Below are 25,549 nucleotides of genomic sequence, written 5' to 3'. Positions count from 1 at the left end.
TGACCCCACAGGGCAACAATCCCATCTTCCTACTCGGGTAAGAATCCTGGCTAAGGAACAGGATTGAATATCACCCTGTTACAGTCCACATTCCTGGCAGGTGAATTTTACTGGTGTTAGAAGGGATTCTTCTGGTAGGTAACTTTCTGTGGCTTGCATGATGATAATGTGTTTGAGATGAAAAGTGTTATCTTCAATCTGAATGCACTGATAGCAAAGCTGGTACCTGAACCAGCTAAGTGTTTGGAAGATGACTTCTGAATGCAGGATTTATGAAGTGCTGCAATTGCTTATCACATTTCCTTCAGTTTTATTGTATGGAATGGAACTATAGAGATCTGACCCCTTGGTTCATTCCAAAATAGAAAGGTGGCTTTTACCGCTATAAAACCCTACAAAAGGGACTCTCATAGGATCTGAAATGAGGTTCCTTAATTGGACTATTTTAGCTCAGTTAAGAACCCCAAATTATTGGATAAAAATCAGAGCTTGTACCCCTATCAGATACTGTAAGGGTAGAGGGTCTGGGGGAGCAGGGGGAGGTCAGGGGGACTCATGGCAGAGCTCCCCATGCAGCATGGGGCAGAGGGGGGGAAGCAGGGATTGCCCCCCCATGCAGCAGCACCCGGTGAGCACTGGGGCTCTTAATTAAAGTACCAAGCTGGGGCGGGTGGGGGCAACCATGGGTGGGGCTTGGGAAGCGGGGAGAGTTACAGGGGGCTGAGGGAGCAGGGAGGGTCAGGGGGCTGGCAGGGGCCCCCCCATGGTCCCCTCCCCCACCTGTGGTACTTACCAGTTCAGAGTTGGCTGCAGCTCCCTGCTGCAGCCACGGAGGACTGCCTAAATCATCAAAGCTCTCTGAATCTTTTCCAAAGATGTGGAGAGCTTTGACTCAATTTGGACCTTTAAGTTGGTCCCCTGATTTGATTCAGATTTGGAGATTCGGCCACCAAATTGGGCCAAATTTCCTCTGAATCAAATCACCACCTGACCCTTTGCACATCCCAAATATCTACATCTGTAAGCACCTAAATACCTTTAAACATCTCTAGGTTATGTCTACACTGAAAAGGGGGCATTTAATTCAAGTTGTTTAAACCAAATCACTTAATATAACAGACAAGATGAGGCAGATTGGGTTTTGGTTACCTAGGTTTGTAAAAATTCTAACCTAAACGTCATCAAAGAGTAGAAAGGGCTGATAATGAATAAATTCCCATTAACATCAGGGGCTGCAGGACTGAATATTCCATCTTGGGCTCTACCCTTAAGAGTAACACAATATCCCTCCAGGCTGCGCTATTAGTAATTGTAACAAATTGTATGCTTGTAATTAGAAAGTCATCCTTGTATTTTGGATCTCTTGACACCTTATTTTCCTGATGACATGGTAGTAATTAATTTCCTGCATTTGCTAAAATGGTACAGTAGAATTATCCAGGCCCGGTCCGGCCCTTTAAGAAAAAAAAATGGATTAAAGGCCCGGGGGCGGGGGGGAGTTTCACTGGCCTGGGCAGAGCACTCATAGCAGGGCTGGGGGAGAAAGGAGGGTCAGGGGGCTCATGCAGAGCCCCCCATGTAGTGTGGGGCAGTGGGAAGTAGCAAGGATCACCCCCTGCCCAGCAGCACCCAGTGAGCCAGGACTTTTTTTCCCCAAAGTGCTGGGAGCTGGAGGGGGATGGGCCTGGCCTAACTTATTCAGAGATTCAGCAGCAGCTGAATCTCCAAATAGATTCAGCCAAATCGAATCAGGACAGTGATTTGAATCACCAAATCCAAATCCAAAGCAAATACTAGCCACTTTGCAGAGACCTAGTAGATATGACTCTAGTGCAGAGATGCTCAACTCCCACTTGTGGATCACTGTATCTGGCCTTTGAGTTTCCCCATAGGTTGGGAAATTCAGTGGCAGGAAAGCAGTGGCAATTAACTCCCCTGCTGCCAAATTTCCAGGCTCTGTGGCCTAGACGGGGGGCTGGGACACATCCCTTCCCACCCCCCCAGCTAGATTGGCCCATGCCCTTTCCTCCTGCATGCGCAGATTGGGACTCCCCCATGTCCCTCCCCCCACCACTGTGGCTGGATCCATCCAGCCAGTGGATGAATTGGGCACCACCCATTTGGCCCACAGAGAAAAAAGTTTGGACACCATTGCTTTAGTGGGACCATTAGTAGGATCCAGCTGCCTAGTGCTTTAGTGGGACTTTAGTAGGATCCAGCTGCCTAGTTCTCATTAGGGAACTGGGTATCTGAATTCCTTTGAAAAAATTCAGTAGGCAACTACTGGCATCTACAGATACAGGGCTGGGCAATTATTTCAGGTGGAGGGGTGCTTAATGAGTTTCCATGAGCTGCCTAGTGCCGCAAGGATAAGCCCTTTGTCAAACTACTAAGCCCCACTCCTTGACAGGTGCCCACCCCCCAGTCACCATCTTGGGACTGGAAGTCCTGCCCCCTAATGCCCCTAACACTAAACCTTGCCCTGCTTGCCACCATGTTAGTCCCAAAATTTCTTGCCCTATCGCATGGTCTGTGACATCAGAAGGTCCATCCCTCGCCTGGGAAACACTGCCCCTCCACTGGGCCTGCCCTCATGGTGCATGGCTTGCCCCCGGGGCTCCAGAAGATCTGCTCTCTAGGCCACAAGGCACAGGCATGACCTATCAGTTGGGGGTTGTGACCCCTCTAATTGCCCACCTCATTGCCCTCAGCCAATCAGTGGGTCTTTCAGGAGTGCCAGAGCTCCCTGACAATGGTGCTAAAACAATTGAGTTGAGGGCCACACACATACAATCCTTCAGAAGAAATCATTTTAACAATGTATAGATAAAAAAAAAATCATATACTAAAAATCAAACACTTAATGTAACGTATTTTAATTTTATTTTTTTTTAAATGTCCTGAGTTATGTGCATTTGTGTACTGTATATATAAGTGATTACATAGTAGCTCAAAATGAAGTTTTACTCTTGTATATTTTGTGTGGGAGGGACAGGAGGTGTATGTAAGGGAGTGTGGCTGGGTGTGTGTAGGTGTGTTGGGATGTGGTGGGGTGAGGTATGTGTGGGGTGTGGGTATGGTGGGATGTGGTGTGTGTGGGAGGATGTGGGTATGTGGGCATGATGGGGCTGAGCTATGTGTGGGGATATGAGTGGGTATGGTGGGGGGTGTCGTCATCATAAGATATGTGTATGTGGGTATGGTGAGGGGTGTGGATATGGTGGGGTTTTTGGGGGTGGCATTGAATTTTTGGAGGGGCCACCTTCCACCCACTAAGCTGTCTGCAGATCACACCAGACAGGTGCAGTGGAAAGCAGCCATGGGCTGGGGCTGGAGCCCCATGTGCTGAGGCAGGAACAACCCAGCCTTGCCCCCCCCCCCCAACTCTTTGTGGCTGGACTGAAACCAACCCCTCTGCAGGCTAGGTAAGGGGAGGGGATGGGAATCAGCACTGCTTGCCTGGTTCACAGTATGCCACAAAGGGGCAGGAAAGCAGCTGCTGCCAGCAGGCAGCAACAGAAGCCCAGGTGCTTCCTAGGAGAAGGGAAGGGGGGGGGGGAGCAGAGCCTGGTGCCTACCACTCCCTTGGCCTCTGTCCTGTGCCTGCCCAGAGAGGCTACAGCTAAGCCCATGCTGCTGCTGCTGTTCCCATCATACCTTCCTGTATCGTGGAGCCACACACCAGTCTCCCCTCCACACACACACACACACACACACACACACTTTTTGCTTTGTGAGGCAACTGAGCTCCTCCACACCCCCTCTCCCCCATCCACATGCTCCCCCACCTAGCCATGCATGAGCAGGACCAAAACAAAGGGTCCCAGTTTAGTGTTCCTCATGCCTCTGAGGGGCAGCTCAGAGATACGGACAGAACTCACCTCCCAGCAATGCCACCACTTCCTGTCCCTACCTGCCTGGAGCACTGCAGCAGAGACAGGAGGAGCTGCTGTAGGTGGAGGGAGCCAAGCTGTTCTCCAGAGCTGCAGAAGTGGCAGTAGGAGTCCAGCCTGGAGGCTGTGCAAGTTGCCCAGGACTGGGCTAGAGTGAGGCAGAAGCCCGCTGGTGGGCAAGGGTGGAATTGCACTGTGCCCAGGCCTCAGCCCCATGCTGAGTGTAGCAGGCATAGCTGGGAGCCAGGTCAGGTACAATAAATTGGATGTCTGCCCATGGGCCAGATCCAATCAGCTGGCAGGCCAAATCCAGCCTGAGGGCCATATTTTGCCCACCCCAACCCTGTCTTAATACCTTTAAAATCTGGCACTTAGGACTAAGTACAGAGGTTCACAAAGCCCCTGGTGAAAGTGCTCTATCGTATTATACTTAAAGTGCTACAAGTTAGAGCAGGAATGAACTGAACAGACATTCACTGTCCAGTGTCAGGGGACTCTGTGCCTGCCCACACTGACCAAGGGCAATAGGCAGGGGTGCTCCCATACACCTCCCAGGAGGCTGCTGGAGCAGACTCTCTCTTTAGCCCTGCTCCCCCACAGCTGGTGATTGGGAACAAGAGCCCCCCTACAAGGGACCCCCACAGCTTACTGGCTGGGGTCTGGGGGGGAAAGGGAAGGTCTGTGCAGCAGGCAGGCTCCATTTCCCCCTTGCCCCAGCTTCCTGACAGCTGCAGCCAGAAGCTGCAGCATGGGGCTGCTTGGCCTGGCTTTTTACTACACCAGAAACTGGGGCCTGGGAGGAAGGAGCCCCACCAGCTTGATGGCTGAGGTATCGAAGGGGAGGCTGGGCCCAGTCTGCATGGCAGTGGGGCTTCCTTCTGTTCCTGGGGCAACAAAAAACCAAGCCAGGCAGCCCTGCACTGCAGCTCCTGGGTGCAGGCTGTTAAGAGGGTGAGGCTGGGGGCAGGGGTAGGGAGGGGGGCAGGAAGGGAGCCTTAGCTCCTTATCCCTCCAAGACTCCAGCCAGCAAGCTGTAAGGAGGCTTCTGCAGTGTATGGGGGGGGTGCTCCTTCCTCCCCACACCTGAGCTTCCTGACAACAGTAGCCAGAACCTGTGACATGGCATTGCTCAGCCCAGCTTTTTGCTGCACCAGGAACTGATGCTGGGGTGGGGGAAAACAGAGCCTCTCTGGCATGCAGACCAGGCCCTGTCCTCACTAAGACCTGAGACTGCAAGCTTTGAGGGGGGGATATGTTTGGCAAAGAGGCTCCATTTCCCCATCCACCTGCCTAGCTGTGCAGGGAAGAGACAGAGCATTTTCTATCTCCTCTGTGACAACCTGGGGGTGGGACAGGGCCAGTGCTTACTTGGAGCAGATAAGCACCAGCCAAGGCTAGCAAGCCGCCCAAGGCTAGCAAGCCACCCAGCCAAGGCTAACAAGCCACCCTGGGATCGTGACAATATATGACTTACACTGAAGCACAATGGATGTGGTTCAAAAAAGCATTCTAACCTAAAGTACGTTAGCGTAATGCATGCATCAAGGGTTAACTTAGAGTGGGGTCTGCCATTTTTAACGCACTTAAAGTGTCATGAACGTCTGTTCTGTTAAAGCTTTAAAGCGCTTTCTGTGTGTTTAATGTGTGGTAAGTGTCTGTACCTAGTTAATCTGTACCTAGCCTAGGAGTCCAAATCCCACTGACTTTTAAGGAGAAAGGTTCCTAAATTTCTTTCAAAAAATGGCACTTGGACTCCTAAGCCACTTGGGAATTTTTGAAAATGTTATTTCTACAGTCATTTCAAAAGAAGCCTGCATTTGCACTGCAAATTTGGGCAACTTAAAAAGATAGTAATGATCCATGCCAAAACCCTCATGTGGTACTAATTGTATTCAACACACACTAGCGTATTTTTGTGGCTTTTTCTAGCTATCTATTAGGAAAGCAGCCAATTAAGTAAAATTCTTTTTATGTATAAAAACACTTTAGATACTAAATTGATAAATACAGACTAGAGTGCATGTACAAATATGCAGAAATTATTTGAATGTATATACCAGTTTTTTCCCCTCACCAGCTAAGTATGATAAAAAGATGCTAAGTTAACAATAGCCAGACAGAATAAATTATAATAGCAGCTCACATCTCAGAGAGGATGTACACATACATAATGTTCATGATCTAGGAAAAAGTATCTCTAGTTATAATGATAGTCAGACAAAAGCCACACAGGCCTGAGTAGCTTTCTTGGGATTATTTTCATTAGATGTCATAAGGTCCCTGGGTACTTGTACAATCAGTAACACTTCACAGAGCCTTCAGTCCTAACAAATAATTAGCTAAAATTGAACCAGAGATTTCTTACATGCATGTCATAGGCTTGATATGAATAATGAGGCAAAAGGTTAACAGAGGGTCATAGACAGTTCCCTATCTTCCAGCTTATTTATTCAGTGAAATGAGAAATTGATCACATTATTTCGTATAGAAGAACCTGATTCATTACAATCAGCTCTGAATTGGCAGTTTTGGCTTTAAGCAATTTCAGAACATTACTTATGCTTAAACGGGCAGTGGTAAGGTCATTTTACAACTTGTTATCACCTCTCTGACCCCTTCATGACCAATATCCTCAAAAGTTGAAAGCATGCATGAAAAATGACCAAAGCATAATCATTATATAACTAATAGCAAGCAAATAAGCTGAACTGAACAGGCTGAAGTACAGATGGATCTGAATGGGTGCAACAGTATCAGAGAGAAGGCATCAAAAGCATCTTAGCACCTCCAAGGACATCCATATCATCCCTATTCATAGTCTGGCAAATTGTGCTCAAGTCCCTGAAAATCCATCATCTACTTTTGCAACATATCATCATCTTACCCTAAAAACTGAGTCACTAGAAAGCAGTGAGTAGATGGACCTACTCAGCTTTTAATTCACAGCTCTTCAGGAACTTAAGCAGGATGGAAGTCCACATATGCACTCAATATACAACAGATTCTGTCCAAATGTTTCTCAGTGGGCTACCCTGTTTATGTTCTCTTCAAGACTGATGTAGGGTCTAACCAAAGCTTCTCTTTAGGACAGAATGAAACGCTCAGTTGCTACATGGCTAGAACCAAAAATAGCAATGTGGAAAGACACTGTATGAAAATGTATGGAAAGACAAAGAAGTATGAAAGCCCATTATTAAGGGGACACTGAAGATGCTGTTTAGCTCCAAACTTGGTAGCATGTACATGATGCATGTAATGCTTCAAATTTCCTCTGTAATACAAAGATGATTTTTTTTCTGGCTAAACTAAACCTACAATTCAGGTTAGGTATGCCATTGTGTGTTACAAATAGAATTGTAGGAAAATTGTAGTAAGTGGGCTTTGATGTTTGAGAACAGAGAAAAAGAACACTACGCTCTAGCTGATTTATGACAAAAAGGTGTAAATTACTATAGAATTAAATGCTTACCATATGACATTCATTAAAATCACTACTGGAGAATGACAAGGACAAAACAAAGAAAAAATACTTATACATTTCAGTTACAATACATTTTTAGTAATGCCTGTAAGCCATCATGTCAAAAAGGCATTGTCACCATTTCAAAGCATCAGAAAGATTTTATTTTATATTTTTATGAATTCCAGTTAACTAGTAAACAAGTCTGTCTTCAAGAATAACCCCTTTTTGGAACATACATATACACTATGGATAGGGTGACCATATTAATTTTAGGAAAATCTGATACAAGGGTGAGGAGTGCCAGAGTGTGCATGTGCGCGCACACACGCGCACACACACACACACAGGGTTAGTGTGTGTATGGCAATGGGCAGGGCCAGAGCTCTGTGTGTGTGGCAGGGTTGAAGCAGCTGTTGGGACACTTTGTCACTGAAGCCAGGGCCAGGGCCAAGTGCAGGGCACCAGCCAGGCTGGGGGCCTTGCATAGGCTCTGTTTGCCCCACGCCAACTCATGGCTCTGGCCTCATCCCGGCACCTGCAGCTGCATCCCAGTCATGCACCCCCAGGCCAGGCTGGCACAGACAGATCGGGTCTCACAGCCCCCTCTAGTTAGGGCAGGGTGTGACTGGGCCAGACTAGGCCTGGTCTGGCCCAGCCCAGGGATATGTAGCCAAGATGTGGCTGCAGGTACTGGGACAGGGCCAGAGCTGTGAGTCTGTGCAGGGCCCAGCCAGAACCCCATCTCCACCTTGGCCCCAGCCAAAGCTCTGGTGACAAAGGCACTATGCTCCCCAGCACATTCCAGCAGCTGCTCCAGCCCTGCCTGCTACCATGCGTACACACACGTCATCCCACCCATGGCTCCCAGGAATGGGGCTGGACAGGACAGCACAGCTCACCCTGTGGCTCCCAGGTTCCTACTAATCCAGAATTTTTGCTTAATTTTTCTCCAATGGCCAGGATGTTCAGACAGCCTATAGAATCTGGGACTGTCTATGCCAATCCAGGACATCTGGTTACCGTACCTCCGGACAACACTTTCAAAAGCACCTATATTCCATTGTCAAAGATGACTGAGCCACTTAGGATGTAAGCATCAACAATGGGATAAAGGCAGAATTGAGGAAGATAGCTCTGTTACCTGCCCCTACCTTCTGGAAATGGGACCTGCAAGCCCAGCTGCCTTAAGCCCTGAGACCAATGCTGATTTCCCCAAACTTCCCAACAGCTAAAGCACTCGCTTTCCCAGGTTTATAGCCTGGCCACACTTGATTTACAGGCCACATCTTCCAGGATGTGTGATAAGTGGCAGCAATGGACACCTTGACTTTGTAAGGATTCCCAATCTAGTTGCTCTTTATTTTATTTAAAACAAGAAATACATTATTTTACCTAGCTCTATAAATAATTCATCCCTGCCTCAGTTTCCTCACTGCTCTAAAAGTTCTTGTACTTAGGTCAGAGCCCTCCCAGAAGTTCAGGATTCCCTCTTTTGCATATCGACTCTCCTTTCAACATATGGTATCCCTCCTGTGCAGCCAGTTTCCTTGTTTCTTAGCTCCTCACAGTCAAAAAAGAGAGACCACACTCTTACAAGCCATGCTGCTTTGTTCATCTCTGCCCAAGCTTCCTCTTTCTGTGTGAATGTATGGCTGTGAAGTTCTGAGGATCAACTATGCATTGGTACCTGATCCCTTTGTTCATCTGTTGAAGATTTTCTATTTATTGCAGTCCAGACATCTGACATGCAATAATAGTTTTTATCTAGATGCAGCCATCCCACAGTGCCATTTGAATGGGATTTAATGACCCAAATAACCTGAATTTACCTGTTTTGAAAACAATCCAGGACATAGCCTACTCAGAGGCATTAGATGATATGGCAATTTACAAATCTGTATATGGACAGATTCCACAAAGATGACAGACCAATATCAGTAGAAGTCTGTCTTTATAAGATTACCAACAGATGTAATGTTACACACCCTAGCTATCCTCACTGTTACAGTGTGCCTATACATGTGTAGCGAGGCTGTACTGATGCGCTGTAATTATAGCACATCAGAGTAGGCTCAATTAATCGAGTCTGCTGGAGCATGGTATTAACTGTCATGCTGCCCTCTCACCAAACGGGTGGCCCTCCTCTGAACTCTCTCCAGGCTGGCCACATCCTTTTTAAAGTGTGGTGCCCAGAACTGGACGCAGTACTCCAGTTGTGGCCTGACCAGTGTCGCATAGAGCGGGAGTATCACCTCTCTGGACTGGCCTGAGATGCATCTTTGGATGCATGACAAGGTATGGCTGGCTGTGGTATGGCATTGGCGGCTCATGTTCATCTTGGAGTCAGTAGTGACTCCCAGATCCCTTTCTGCCTCTGTGCTTTCAAGAGGGGAATCCTCAGCCTGTATGTATGCTGTGGATTCCTTCTCCCAACATGCAGCACCCTGCATTTGTCTACATTGAACCCCATCCTATTCTCATCTGCCCACTTTTGTAGTCTGTCTAAATCTAGTTGCAGCCTCTCTCTCCGTTCAAGTGTGTCCACCTCGCCCCACATCTTAGTGTCATCAGCAAACTTGGACAACGTGCTTTCAACCCCCTCGTCCAAGTCACTGATGAGGATGCTAGACAGTGCAGGCCCGAGGACCGAGCCCTGGGGGACCCCACTGCTTACATCTTGCCAGGTTGAGTACAACCTGTCCACCACTACTCTCTGGGTGCACCCCATCAGCCAATTTTTTTCCAACTGTGTAGGCATCAATGCCATAGTCGCCTAATTTATTGATGAGAATGGGGTGAGAGACAGTGTCAGAGGCCTTCTTAAAGTCTAGAAAGACTATGTCCACGGCGACACCATCATCCAAAGATTTAGTTACTTGGTCATAAAAGGCAATCGCATTGGTCAGGCAGGACCTGCCTTTGATGAACCCATGCTGATTGTCCCAAACATGATCTCCCCTGCTGGCACATCTCCACAGATGTGCTCATTCATGATTCTCTCCAAGATCTTCCCGAGCACCGAGGTGAGGCTTACGGACCTATAGCTACTTGGGTCCTCCTTCCTCCTTTTCTTAAAAATTGGGACCACATTACCTAGTTTTCAATCATTTGGAACCTTGCCAGAGGACCACGAATACTCATACAGCCAGGCCAAGGGCTCCACAATGACCCTTGCCAGCTCCCTCAACACCCTTGGGTGGAGGGCATCTGGACCTGCAGATTTAAAAATATCCAGCCCTTCCAGAAGATCCCTAACTACATCTGTGCTGACCGAAGGCCTGACAGAGCTATCCCCAAGACTGTCCCTACAGTAGGAGAGATGTCCCAGTTCCTGTTCAAGAAAACAGAGGCAAAGAAACTGTTAAAAATATCAGCACTCTCATCTGCTGTAGCCACAAGATTACCATATGAGTCTTGCAGGGGCCCTACATTGCCTGGTGCCCTCTTCTTGCTCCCAATGTACTTGAAAAAGGACTTTTTGTTGTCCTTAATCCTGCATGCTAGCCTGAGTTCCATCTCTGCCTTGTCCTTCCTAATAGCCCTCCTACACTCATGGGCCAAGGAGTACTTCTCCTTGGTGATAGCTCCTCCCCTCCACTGGTTTTATGCCACCCTTTTAGTCCTCAGACATTCCTGAATGCCCTTGCTGAGCCAAGGGGGTTTCTGAGCACTCAACCCTCTTGCTTCTCTCAGAGACTGTTACCCTTTGGGCCTGGAGGTTTGGCCCCTTAAGGTATGACCATCCCTCATGGACTCCCACTTCCTCTACCTTCTGGGCCCTCAGTACCTCCCCCACTAAGTTCTGGATGAACTCTCTTCATGCCCAATGAGAGAGAGATATCTGAATAAAAAAAAAATCTTAAAAGCTTAATACAAAATTGGGTATCTTGATATTTTGCAACAACAAAAAAAAGAATAAGGAACTAATGCAAAAAAAAATTGAAATAGTATTTAGGATTTTTTGTTTTGTTCCAAGAATGAATGAAAACAAATTTTCAAATCTTGAAAACTCACAAAATGGAAGTGCCAACCTTGGGCTGGCTCTAGATAAAACTATCCTGAGGCAAGCTTTAAATCCAGCTGCAGATATCACAGACCTAAAACACAGTCGGCATATAGTTTCTGTAGTGAAAGCTCCATATCCTTTCTTAAAATTTTAGGTTCCTAAACCCCTATAATAAATTTATATCTTTCATTTTAGAGACTAGAAGATTCCATAATGAGTTAAGCCTCTTTACAGTCTATTTTAATAAAGCACAGCTTTCTGAATATACAGAGGCTATAAAACATGCAGGTTGCAGCAATAATATGTTTAGTAGCCTTGCTTGATAAAGTGGAAATGTTTGCATGTTTCAAATTACAAGCAATTTAAAGTAGGAAGTAAGCAAACTAGCTCTTGCGTTATGAAGCTTGACATTGTTAAGCCTTAAGAGAACACATACTTCAAAGTCATAGAGACTGAAATATGCCCCGTAAGCTTGGCAAGAGGAGCAATGCTATAATGATATAGTGCACAACAAAAATCACTACAAACTTCCATTTCAATGCAACGTAGCCCAGCCATAAACTATAAAATCTACTGCCAGTATGATTTTTTAAATTAATTCCTTATTCATTTTCATATAAGATTAATGCAAATAAGCCAATGACTATCAAACAAGGAAAATAATCTTTGTAAATTGTAACTATTAAAAACTTGCATACATTAAACTAATTCATAGATTGAGAAATATCATATGATATAACAACAAATTCCCCTTAAAACTACATTAAATCACTTTCTCTTGCACCCCACCCCTTTCTTCCCTGCATCACTGTGACTGCTCCTATTTTCCCAATATAGGCCTTAATCCAGAATAAGATTCACATTCATATTTACCAGTAATGTTGTTCATATGAATAGTACCAGTAAGAACAATGGTACCATTCACATACACAAAGCTAAGCACATGTGTAAGTATTTACAGAATGTGAGCTATAATGGGGTCAAATAATTAAATTACTGCGTGTAATGGAACAAAAAATTAAAAACTGACCAAAATTTCAAACAAACAAAATATCACAAATAAACCCAGCCTCTCATTTGTTTGTTAAATTGTGTGTGCAAGTGACCATTAACATACATGATTATGTGCAACATACTAATTGTTACATTAGTATTTCATTTACTAATGTAACAGATTCAGAAGTATAGTTAAACAAACATTCAGAAATTTATTCTTAAAGATGACTGGAATGAAAAATGTATATGCAGATTCCAGGGAAGAGAAATAACAAGCCATTTAGGGCATGTATAGACAAAACGAGGGGCATACGTGTACACCATTTTAAAGCGGGTTAAATATTTTTGCACCACTTCAAAGGCATTGGTGTTTGCATGAATCGGAGGTATTGTACATTAATTCCAGCTGCTGTAGCACATTCAGTGGTGTAATGCGCCTTAAATGACTTTGGGATGCAGCAGACTAAGCCATTTCCGAGGAGTTTTAGCTACAGCTGCGGAGCGAAGCACTGGGCTCCATGCAGCTCAGGGGCTGTGTAGGCAGTCCGTGCAGGCAACCTGGCAGCAGCCTAGGAAGACAGGCTCCACTGAAGGGGGAAAAAAAAAAGCGGTGAGTCTGATCTTTTTTTTTTCCCCCCTGGAGTCTGCCTGCCTGTATGAGTTGCACAGGGGTCTGGTCCTTCCCTCCGTGACTGCAGTACCCCCTGGGATTGCCTGAGCTGGGTGCCTGTGGGTGGGGGCCACCTGGTGGGGGTGCCGCCGCTGCCACAGAGGGAAACACCAGCTCTCCCCCATCCCCCCCATCACAGGGACACTCTGCCCACTGGCAGCTCACCCTCCCCTCCCCACTGCCGGAGAGGCAGGTAAGACATGGATGTACATGACACGGGGGTTTACTTGCTCTAAACTGAAGCGGTGTTTTTAAAAACCCACCACTTCAATTTAGGGCAAAGTAAACCCCCGTTTCATCTACACGGGCCCTTATACAACTAATTCAGTGTTCAAGTAAGGTTAATATGCACAAGTCAGATGCACAATCGTGGATCTACTTATCCTTTGAACGTAAGAATCATAATTCAGTCTAATTTATACCATTGCTTATACTGCTCCCAAATCAAGACAAAAAACCTGATCCAAAACAGCTTTTCATTTTTAAAAAATATTTTAAATATTTATGTGTAGAATTCTGAGGAAAAACAAATAAAAAATATTTTCCAGATCTAAAGTGAAAATATTTTCTTCAAGTCTCCCTTCTCTCTTGCTTTACCTATATGAACTAAACTCAAAACCGTGTCAAATAAACCATCAAATTTACTCCATGTACCTTGAGCCATTCGTGTGAGTTAGAAACAGTAACTGATAAACCAAATATTTTCACCATACACAAAGATAATATATCTAATCATAAAAAAGTTAAATAAGGCTGGAGTTTTACCCAAAATGTTGAGTAAATTATTCTGTGAAATTTCATCCTGCCACATCTACTATTTCCAGCACCTGTCAGGGGAGCCTGCAGCATAGGTCGCATCTACACAAGCAGGGATGTGGATTTGCAGCAGCACACATAGTAGTGGCACAAATTTGTGCTGCTACTTTGTGCTGCAGTGAATGCCTCTGCTGGTGTGGTTTCCAGTGGGACACATTGTCCTGCTGTTCCATGTGCTGCAGAGGGTGCTGGTTGAGGCACACGGTGTCTCCGCGGGGAGCAAGCCAGGAGGCAGCCCCCAAGCTGACCCTGTGCCCCAGACAGCTGGGGAATGACAGGTGAAGACAGGGGGAACAGGCAGCCCAGGGCCGCCTGCTCCCCCATCTCAAGGTACACTGTACCCAGCCATCTCTGCATTTGTCCCAACACACAGGACTTCGGTGTATTTTGCGCTGCTTTAATTTTAAGGGTATTTTTTTGCTCCCAGGGAATCCCAATAGCAAATTCTGCTCCAGCACTGCAAATTAGCAGTGCTGCACATAGTTTAACATGCAACACATGTGGCTTATGGTGCTGCAAAGAGCATAATAGGTTTGTGGCACAACAAACCACACATGCCTGCATGTCTTGATCTGGTCATATATTAGCAAAGACTCACAATAATGCTGTGAAATAATGAGTAGTATCTTAATTTTAAAAGATAAAGAATCAGAGGATATATACAGGTGAATAAACTATTCCAAGTTAGGATATAAGTGGTGCTGCTTTCTGGCTTAGGCTTTGTGTGTCCACTCACCCACTGTGGATGAAAGGCAAACAGGTGCAGCTTACCCCTCATTCAGTGATTCTCACCCAGGGTGCTGAAGCATGCCATGGGGTGTCACACAGCATTAGCACTATTAAGTCACAAAATAAGCTCAGAGATTTCAAATAGGAATCAGGTTTTAAAAACAATCTGACTTGTGCTCTTTCTGATGTGTTGGGGGTGGTTTTTGCAACAGAAGATTGCTCTATTATTTTCTGTAGTCAAAATTTAGAGAAAACTAAACGCTGGTATTTTCTGAGCAGTGCCTCAAGCCTAATGAGGAGTGCCTTGAGTCTACAAAAAAGGTTGAAAACCACTTCCCTAATTAAAGCAGTGCTAAATTACCACGGTTTAGTTTTCACTTTTTGTGAAATAGGACTAGAAACAAAACAACTGCTGCAGAGTACCCAATTCACAGCAAACCCCTCCCTTTTAACTCAGTATAATTTGTTCATCTGTCCATACCCTACAGAAAAGCAAGTGAGGTCACACTGAAAATCAATTGCAGAACAAGGCAAAAACCCCAGGACGTTTGGCCCTCGGTTCTGTGCTCTATACAACAGACCAAATTTTTCACTTAAGATTGATTACCTTTACATGTCTACTGGATGACAGAAATAGAATGAAATCTCAATTGTAATGGAAATAGCCCATTAAAAATTTCAGCATTGTATGATGCACATGTGCATCCATGTATGTGTGTTTGCACACATGCGCATGGGTGCATGTGTATATTAATTGTTGGCTTTTTCCTGTTTGAGAACAACTTAAAAGGAAAATTGTAACAGTAACCTAGCACATTACTCTTGCCTTCATTTCTAAGATCATCAATTAGACTTCTGAAAACCAATATGCCTTTTACCTGATCTACATATTTTTCCCCCTTCCAAAGTTAAAAGACACTCTATTGTGCCCAATTAGATAATCTCCAGACACTCTTCCTCTACACATGGTATATTTTTACAGTCTGAGGATTTGTGTGGTTTTTTTAAGTTTGTTTTTTAATCAGAAACATAAGTGGATTCAGCAGAAAAAATACTCATGGATTTCTGTGGGCTCAGGTCATCACAAGAGGAATTGACTAGTTTGATCCAGGCCACATGCAGGTAGTATATGTTTATCCTGCTGATTCTGATTTAATAAGCAGCTTCAATTGGTTATAAAATTAAAAAAAACCCTGCATCTTTATGAGTTGGGGGGTTGTAAGTCATGCACATTCAGAATCAGAATGCTTTGTCAGATAATGCTTTCAGTTGATGCTTTTGAGGACTTGAATGCATGTAGCTCCTGACAATGATTATATGCACGTGTTCCATATAATGCCAAAAGCACACCCATTATGAAAGATTAGTACAGTTGTGCTTATGATGTATTTAGGTCGTCTGTTACTGAATATTTCTACTGTCAGTACAACAAAAGTGTGATGATCACAGTTAAAGCTTAACAAAGAAAATGCTGTCAGGCAATTAGTAAGCTGAAGTCAGCAGTACTAAAGTGAAATATATCATGTTTGGAATAGCACATTACTTTGCTTGTGATAAATGTTGAAACAGGTCCTCATATACAGAATATATCCTAGGCTGAGAAAGAAGTTTAGCATCTGCCAGAAAAAGATGCAGGAGTTAAATTTGTTACTAAATTCTTTACTACTCTTTCTAAGTAGTCTCGGGTCCATGAGCAACCAAGGAGGTTAGCATTAATTAATTATAGTACAATTGCCTTTTGTATGAAAAAGGTAACATCATACCATACAAAAAAACTATGTTACAAAGATGTACCTGTGCTTGAGAGAGGCAGAGAGATAATATGAAATGAACTGGATATCAGGCTTTAGACCTGTGGGAGAAAATATGAATGAATTGGATTTCTAAATGCACGGAAACAAAAGTTTGTGTCAAGTTATGTAGTGCCCTGACACTATTAGACTTTACTTTGGCAGAATAACAGGCATAGGCTAACAATGTTTAAAGCATTAGGCCTCCCCAGTTAAGGAACTGCTAAATATGTTTAATATTTTTTTTTTTAAACATAAACATGGGTGGATGTAGGATTTTGAAAAGCAGGGGGTACAAATGATGTGGTGCATCATCTCATCTAACATTTTCTTAGAAGTAAAAAGAAACTAGAAGCTTTACTAACATGCTAAGGGCCTATGTCTATATTATTCATTTTACGATGGAAGCAAAAATAAATATAACATATTGGAATATGCATGAATTTGCTACATAATGTAATAAAAGCACAACATCCTCAAATACTCAAAAGATGTTATTCCTTTAGTCCTGTATTCATTAGAATTAAATGTACATCTCTTTCAGATTCATTAAACAAAATCAAGCCTACTTGAACATCTTGACAGTTCATCCAATGCTTCACTGAAAGCTATTTCCACACCTGAGTTAATATTTATAGTTAGAGTTAGAAACAGTCTGCAGAACTATGAAATAGGAGCTACATTACCAGGACCAGCTAATAGACAGCACCAGCACTTGTCCACGTTACACCTCTCCTGTTACCACGTTACACTTTTCCTTTGTCCACATGATAAACATCGTCATTAAGCTAGCTAAATAGTATCTGTGTATCCACACTGTCAGCTGATTTTATCGTTCTAGATTTTTTTATCGTGCTAATTTAAAATACGTCCGATATATTTTATTTTTAGCTCCTCAATTTCTTCCATGTGGGGTTTATCATTTTAAATTTTCAACAGGGATCTGACTTATGCCCAAAAATGTGATTTTCCCTGCTTTGCAATTATTACACCACAAGATGCCGCTTGGGTTCACTCGGAAATCCTTGGAAATCCATTGAATCTCTACTGAAATATTTTAACAAGACTCCAAGTGATAATCTTACAAATTTTTACTGGTGATTTAGTTCAAGATTCTGATGAATGAAAAATCCAACTTTTTTGGATTCCAAAAAAAATTGTTCCCTGTGTTCTCATGCATGTCGTGGCAAAGATCAAATTGTTATGGGTCAGGCAGCCCAAGACTCAGGTTAATTAAAATTACTTTTGTTGGACTGGGTTTTTGGTTTGGCAGGGCTGGGTGGGGCAGGTCAGGAATGAGGGAGATCAGCAGGGCTGGGAGGGTAGGAGTAACCTGGGTTGTAAATGTAACCAAAATGGTACTCAGATGAGGTACGCCCTCTCCAATTGAAGGGATTTCACAGATATTAATGTGCTATGGGAGGAGTAGCTGCTTATGGGAGAGGTAGAGCCGAGACCAATTGGAATTTAACCATATGTGAGTTTAATAGGGAAAGAACAGGGTGGAATATAACACATATGTGGAGGGCAAGGGGACCCTGGGAGATAATGGTACCCCCCTCTGGGCACCTGGGGGGGGGGAGAACCAGGGGAGCAGGGGGGAGTCAAAGGGATTTTAGGTGAATATACACATATAACAGACAAATCAATAACAGCTATGAGGTGCAGGGTTCACAAAATATAAGATGCAGGCTTTCACAAAATATAAGGTGCAAATCCCACAAAATTTAAGGCACAGGCATCCCAGTGGGGAGAGGTAAAAGAGGTGATGGGTATCCCCCTCCTCGGTGGGGATTCCCTTTTGCAGGCAACTCAGCCCTCCAGTGTCCTGGCTGGGAATCAAACCCAGGTCACCCACATGGCACCCAAAAGCTGTTCCATTGAGCTATTAATACGTAGGCTACTAACTGTAGCTCCAGGCTCTAGTGCCTCCAGGACCCTCCATGTGCCATCTGCACACCAAGCTGCCCAGCTTCATGGCAGAGGGGAGTCAGAAAGAACCCAAGCTGCCTTTGATCCCAGTGGGACCCAGCGCACGCCGCTCCTAGGAGGGTAGGAGACTGCAGTTCAGGAGTGAAGGGCCCTGGCAGTGTTTGGTGAGGGCTGTGCTAAACTTTTATATGTGGCTGTTGCACCCAGCTCTGGGGTGTACCTCAGCCCTCCCCATACATTGTTATATGCAGCTGTTACACCCCAGAGCTAGAACTACCTCATGCCATGCTTCTGTGGCACCGGGGGAATCTCTTGGACCAGGATCTTCACACCTTGGCCGATAGCTTTGCTGGGGTGCTGGTTTTAGGATAACCCCACTGGTCACTCAGGCAGTCCCCTAATTGCCAGGACAGCTTCCCCTGACACCAACCACAGTAGCAGACCATGGTACTGTCTCCTCATCTCTCTGGACACAACTGTGTTGACCCAGGACTGATCCAGGTGTGCCAGCTCTGGAGTGCAATGGCCATGTATAACAGTGTATGGTGAGTGCTGTGACCATAGCACCCAACTCTGGGGTGCATCTCAGCCCTTCCCATACACTGTCATATGTAGCTCTTACACCCCAGATCTGGATGTATCTCTGCCCTCGCATTGCACTGTTATATGTGGCCATTACACCCCAGAGCTAGGGCCACCCCATGCCATACCTCTGGCACTGGGGACTCTCCTAGACAACCCTGATTATGTGGGCTGGCCCAGGAAAGATTTCCAGCTGTCATCCCAAACCCTGCCAGTGAACCTCACTCTCTACATGCAGCTCCCTACCCCTTCAGCCCAGTTGGTGCCCCTCACTCCTGACCTGCAGCACCCTGCACCCCCAGCCCAGCTGGTGCCCCTCACTCCTGACCCACAGCCCCTTGCACTCCCAGAAAGAGGCAGCAGTATGACTGTCAGGCAGAGCAATGGCAACCAAGGATGGTTAAAAGGGGACTCAGACATGCTGCTGGGGACAAAAATAGGTTTAGAAGAAACAGGAGTACAGCAGCAGCTGGTTAATGGGGGCTTTTTTTTAAAGAGCTGGGGGCTGCAGCCAGACAGGGGTGCTCAGGGGGACTGGGGGAGCAGGCAGGGGTCTCCCCATGGTCCCCTCCTTCAGGCCCCCCTCTCCTGCCCCCTACTTACCAGCATGGAGTCCTGGTCCAGCTCCCTGCTGCAGTGAGCAGGGACTGCCCAAATCACCAAAGCTCTCCAAATCTTTTCCAAATTACTTTGGAGAGCTTCAAATAGATTTGGACCTTTAACCGGTCTCCTGATTTGATTCAGATTTGGAAATTCAGCTACCAAATTGAGCCAAATCTCCTCCCAATTGAATCAGCACCTGAAGCTTCGCACAGCCCTACTAAGTGATAAGAAAATTCCACTCATTGAGCCTGAGCTGTTTCTTTCTTCACCTGAACCCACACCATGCCCCTGCTGTGTTGGGGGTACAGGGGTTAGCCCATGCTGGCCATTTTGTGGTGATCGCAGGGGGAGAGGGAGGAGGAGTTGGAATAGGCTGATCACGGCTCCCCCAACCCCACTTTGGGGGAAGCTGTCCTGGGCACGGGGATCACTGGTACCCAAGGAATCTTAATCAACCTCGATAAGAATCCCAGGCCACCCCCATGCTGGTTCTCAGCTTTGGAAAAAGTCCGCTTTTTGAGGTGAGGATACAAAAGACAAGAGACACAGGATTCTTTCTATTTTACATAAAAATTCCTGTAGTAATGTTTCCATTCAGGCTTTAATCCGGGTAGCCTGGGTACATGATACCCAGATGCCAACAAACAGGGAGGCAGGGGAGGATGGACAGCCAGACCCTTTATGTACCCCTGTGTAGCCCTAAGTGTTCCCCACACCTAGCACCCAGTGGAACAAATGTGCAAAAAAAGTGGGGCAGAACTGCTTCAGGGCCAAGCTTGGGCACAGGGGCAGCCCCTTTGGGAGGCCTGCAGTACAGACCCACAATGCCAATCCAGACTTGTGAGGGGGAGGCAGGCAGACTTCTTAAATCATCCTGGTGTGACCTAGAGTACAAGGACAGGAAAATGAATCCAGGATGATTTAAGAAGAGTCCTGAAACTCTCTATAAGGATTTAAACTACCCAAAAGTCTTCTAAACCAGTGGTCTCCAAACTTTTTTGATTGTGCACCCCTATCAGTAAAACATTTTTGAGCATGCACCCCCAGTGTATGTATATTTATTTATTTATAAATTATACACATGTACTACTCGCGTACCGTACGTGACACATGACCGCCTGACATACGGACTGAGTGAGGGTGTCAGTGTCAATCCATATATTAAATATTAGTAAAGCTTAATTTCTTTCTTATTTTTTTAGATAAAAAATAAATAGAAATAGAAATTCTAACATTTTCTTCCCGCACCTCAATGGATCATCTTGCGCACCCCACTTTGGAGACCACTGTTCTAAACAACAGAACAAATATGGAAGCTCCAAAAGATTTCTTTGCTATGCAGAAGGCAACTCCACACCCCGGAAGAAATACAGTTGTGTCAGAGAAGAGGCCAGGAATCATGATCTTTTAAAGACACAAATAAGTTAAGAATGTAATGGTAATAAGGAAGTAATAGATCACTGACTATGACTGATTTGAATTGAACAGAGCTGCCATTGCAAATTAACATTTTTCCAGTAGTCCCCATATAAGCTATGTCTACATGGAAATTAGAAGGTGTTACTACAACAACAGGAGCAACCGATGTATGATCATAGGAGTAGATGCAGCCTTTTGGGGCACTGACTCCAGTCCACTGTATTCACAAGCAAATATGTGCTCAAAGGTTTCTAAAAATCATTCCTTCCAAATCCTCACAGACCACAATACAGAGTTAACTTTAAACTAGTTAACTCTGGCTCCAGTAGCCCTGAAGCCATGGAACCCTTTGCAAGAGGACCTAGGACCTTGTTTCCAGGAAGTTATTTTCTGTCATTTGCACAGCTCCCACCCTGTTGCTGTTTTCAGAATGTGAGGGAAGAAAGGGAGAGAGGGAATTCAATCACGTTTTTTTAAACCCCTCTGGAGGGTGGGGCAGATGTATTGGAGCTCCCCAAGGTGGGTGGGTGGGGTGTCTCCAATTCACCCACCCCACCCTTCAGCACTGGCTGGGGAGCCCCAAGAATTATACCTCCACTGCCTTTCCCCCTCACATTCTGGAAACACTTTGCAGAAATCATTCTGGCTTACAGCTTGCAGCTGTACTTCCATCTGAACCCAAAGTGCTATAAAATACAGTGCTTCAAATGTGATGCTTCATTTTACAAGGGTTAATTTAAAGCACTGTACCTGCTTTTAAAGTGCTGTAAAGCTGTGCACTTCTGTTAAATCATGGCAATAAAGTACTTTAAATGGCAAAAAAGCAAATTCTGTACATGCCCACTAGCCGAAAGTATGAAGATATATATTAAGATTATTATCAAGGGTTAAAACGTGAAAGGAAAAAATTAAAGGAAAAATAAAAATAATACAGATTTTTTTAAATGGCTGGGCTATTGAACTGCATTTTATTTTATAAGAACAAAAAGAATGAATGACTGGAAAGCAATGGAGATACATAGATGAAAAAAGCAGATAAGAAAGCACATGAAGGCTAGGTACAGATGGTCAAAAAGTCCAAGGCTGAATCAATTCAGTCTTTGCAGGTTAGTCTACATTGCACAGATTAAATTGAAACATAAATAAACAGACATTTACCTTTGATTCAGGAACTGCAGCTACATGCCTGCAGTGGCTCAGGTCAGAAACCAGGGGGCACTAGAGCATGGCTCTCTGGCTGTATGTTCAGTTTCCTTTCCTGCTGCCTCTGAGGTCTCTGGGATTTACAGTCCAGAAATACAGCAGCAGGAGTCTGCAGGGTTACTCATCACTTCCTCTTCCTGCTACCAGGTGCCTCTGGGATTTGTAGTCCACAGACACAGCCAGCAGTAGCAGGGGAACCCCCCTCCGTGGGCCCAGACCCCAGCCAAGGTGTGCCTGGGTTGGGGCAGCAGTCCCCCCTGCAGACTGGGCTGCATTCCCACAGCTGGGCTTCCCCCCGCCTCCACTCCCTTGTCAGACAGTACAGAAGTTTCATAAGCCAGTTTGACACAAATCAGTTAAGTCTGATACTACATTCAACCAAGTTTATCTTAAACCAGTTTCAGCTATTTTGAAACGGGTTTATGTGCACTGCGCTTCTATTCTGTTATAGGTTTAAACCAGTTTCTAATCACTTAAACCAATTTATGTGTAACTTCTTTCCCTAGCTGACTTGACTGAAACCAAAAACATCCAAGTCAATAAATCAGGATATCATATATGCCAGATCATTAAGGGTCCTTTCTCATAGTTCAGACCTAGTTAAGGATTACCTGGAGGGCTTAGATGTGTCCAAGTTGGTGGGCCCGGATGACCTTCATCCATGGGTGCTGAGGGAATTGGCTGGTGACATTGCGGAGCCTTTAGCACGGCCGTTCGAGGACTCCTGGTGCTCGGGCCAAGTCCCTAAGGACTGGAAAAGGGCCAGTGTGGTCCCTATTTTCAAGAAGGGGAGGAAGGAACTACAGGCCAGTCAGCCTGACTTCTATCCTGGGGAAGGTCTTTGAAAAAATTATCAAGGGCCACATTTGTGAGAGCTCTGCAGGGGAAGTGAGGTTGAGGGGTAACCAGCATGGGTTCGTGCAAGGCTGATCCTTCCTGACTAACCTGGTCTCTTTCTATGACCAGGTAACAAAGAGTTTAGATGTGAAGGAGGAAGTCAATGTCATCTTCTTGGACTTCCAGAAGGCCTTCGACACAGTGTCCCATCCAATTCTGGTGGGCACACCGAGGGACTGGGGCACTGACGAATGCACGGTCACATGGGTGGCAAACTGGCACCAGGGGTGAACCCAGAGGGTGATGGTGGTGGATGGGTCAAAGTCGACCTGGGAGGGTGTGGGCAGTGGAGTCCCCCAGGGCTCGGTCCCTGGGCCAGTGCTGTTCAATCTTCATTAGCAACCTGGATGAGGGTGTGGAGAGCACCCTGTTTAAGTTTGCTGATGATACCAGAGACGTCTTGCTCCCCCTCTGTGCAGTGCTGGTCAGGCCGCAGCTGGAGTACTGTGTCCAGTTCTGGGCGTCGCACTTCAAGAAGGACGTGGAGAACCTGGAGAGGGTCCAGAGGAGGGCCACTTGTATGGTTGAGGGCCTCTATGGCCAGCCCTATGAGGAGAGGCTGAGAGACCTGAATCTCTTCAGTATCCACAAGAGGAGACTGAGGGGGAACTTGTGGCTCCCTACAACTTTATCAGGGGCCACCAGCAGGGATCGGGGAAAGTCTGTTCACCAGGGCCCCCCTTGGAGTCACCAGGAACGATGGCCACAAGCTGAGGGAGGATAGATTTAGGTTAGATATTAGGAAGAACTACTTCACTGTAAGGGTGGCCAGAGCCTGGAATAGGTGAGAGGTGGTGCTCTCACCTTCCCTGGAAATCTTCAAGAGGAGAATAGGCACTTGGCTGGGGTCTTATGACCCCAGCCACCCCCAGTGCTCATTCCTGTCCATGTCAGGGGGTCAGACTAGATGAGCTGTCTAGGTCCCTTCAGACTCATTGATTCTATAATAAGGGGAAAGGAAGAAGTTACTGTTAAAGATTACTATATTTGGTATGGCTATTTCCTTATTTTAAAGATACATCCAGGGTCCCTGGAGTCCATGGTAGACAACTTTTATGTAAATATAAATTAATATACATATATAAACCACCGGCAATTTTTAAAAGAAATTGTAGAGCTAGAAATTGTAAAGCGAGAAAGTGGAAAAAGAGTAACTAAGATAACAATTTTGGTAAAAGTATACAAGGAAATATTCTTACGATTACTATCTACTCACTTCACTTACTAGAAAAGTACAGGAAGGGAAGTTAAATAAAAAATCTCTAAGATTCTAAAACAGGGCTTCCCAACATTTTTGTCAGCATGACCACATTTAAACATTGGAAATTGTTTGCAATCCCAAAATGATGCAGACAAAATCAGCACACCCTCCCTCCATGGGCAGCCTGGCTGGAGAAGACCCCATGGGGAGGAGCAGGATGTGGGCTGCCTGCTGAGGGCTCAGGGCTACCCACCCTGCTACCCTCCTCCTGGGGCCCTCTGCAGCCCAGCAAGTGGGAGGGCAGCAGGGCAGAAAACCCTGAGCCCACAGCTAGCAGCCCACATCTGCCATGTGTACAAATGGGGTTTGGACTCCATGACCTACTAAGGTCCCTTCTGACTCTAACATCTATGAACCTATAGAAATCTGGGGGGCACGTGAAGTGCATGTGGTAGCAGGGCACCAGCCATAGGCAGAGGAAGAAAATATAATTGGGAGGGGAGCTGAGCACACGTGCCACCCCCAGCAGGTAGGTCTGTCATGGGGAAGGGGTGGGCAGGAGGCTGATTGAGGCCCCCACGGTGAGAGAGGGAGTGGGGCTGGGGCAGGGCTGGGGTGAATGAGGCCCTGGGGCCGGGGCCAGCTGTGGGACACTTGGAGCCTGGGTAGCTCATCCGGGGGGGGGGGGACTCCTACCACCATGTGTACCCCTGGGGCAGGCACAGGGGGCATGTACCCCCCAGATCTTTGTGTGGGGTGGAGGCAGCTGCCGCTGCAGCTACTCTGTGCACCCCGCTGCCAGTGCCCTGGGAGCCACCCAATGCTATGTGCCTCCCATCACCAGGCAGACAGAGCAGCCATTTTGTAGGAGGCATGTGGCATCACACCACTTCCAGGGCACTGGCAGTGGGATGCAGAGCACAGCCTGCAGAAGCAGCCTCCTTCACCCAGCACATGGGCACATGTCTGCCCCAGTGGCAGGAGCTGCCCCATGCTCCTGGACAAGCCACCTGGGCTCCAAGCATCCCACAACCTGTCCTGGGGCCCTATTCACCCCCATCCCCTGCAGGGGCCTTGATCTGCTCCCCGCAAACCCCTTCCCTCCCCCATGCCCCTTCCCATCCACACATTTACCTGCTGGGCACTGCTCCACACAGGGCTGGGTTGGGCTGACTTCCTGCTCACATGCAGGCTCTAGTTGTTCTCTGTGTTAGAAATGGAATATTGTTAGAAATGGAGTATTGTTAGAAATGCACAGCTTGCATCTTGCACCCGATAAGAAAGAAACACTGCCAAGGACTTTGTTCCTTTCCCAGCCTTGCCACAGCTTTTCTTATACTAAATCGCAG

General features: G+C 45.9%; 1 long non-coding RNA gene across 1 annotated transcript in view; it reads right to left on the bottom strand.

Annotated features, from left to right (window-relative positions):
* Positions 1-14,623: 14,623 nt before the first annotated feature.
* Positions 14,624-25,549, bottom strand: part of LOC109310787 — a 21,349-nt gene continuing 10,423 nt past the window's right edge. The window contains exon 3 of the long non-coding RNA XR_002101315.1: positions 14,624-16,425. This is a non-coding gene — a long non-coding RNA (uncharacterized LOC109310787). The remainder of the gene's footprint in view (positions 16,426-25,549) is intronic.

This window comes from Crocodylus porosus, unplaced genomic scaffold (assembly GCF_001723895.1).
Source record: "Crocodylus porosus isolate Cpor-Errol unplaced genomic scaffold, CroPor_comp1, whole genome shotgun sequence".
NCBI classification, from domain to species: Eukaryota; Metazoa; Chordata; order Crocodylia; family Crocodylidae; genus Crocodylus; species Crocodylus porosus.
Note: the sequence above shows the minus strand (reverse complement) of the source record. Positions and strands in the feature narration are given on the sequence as shown.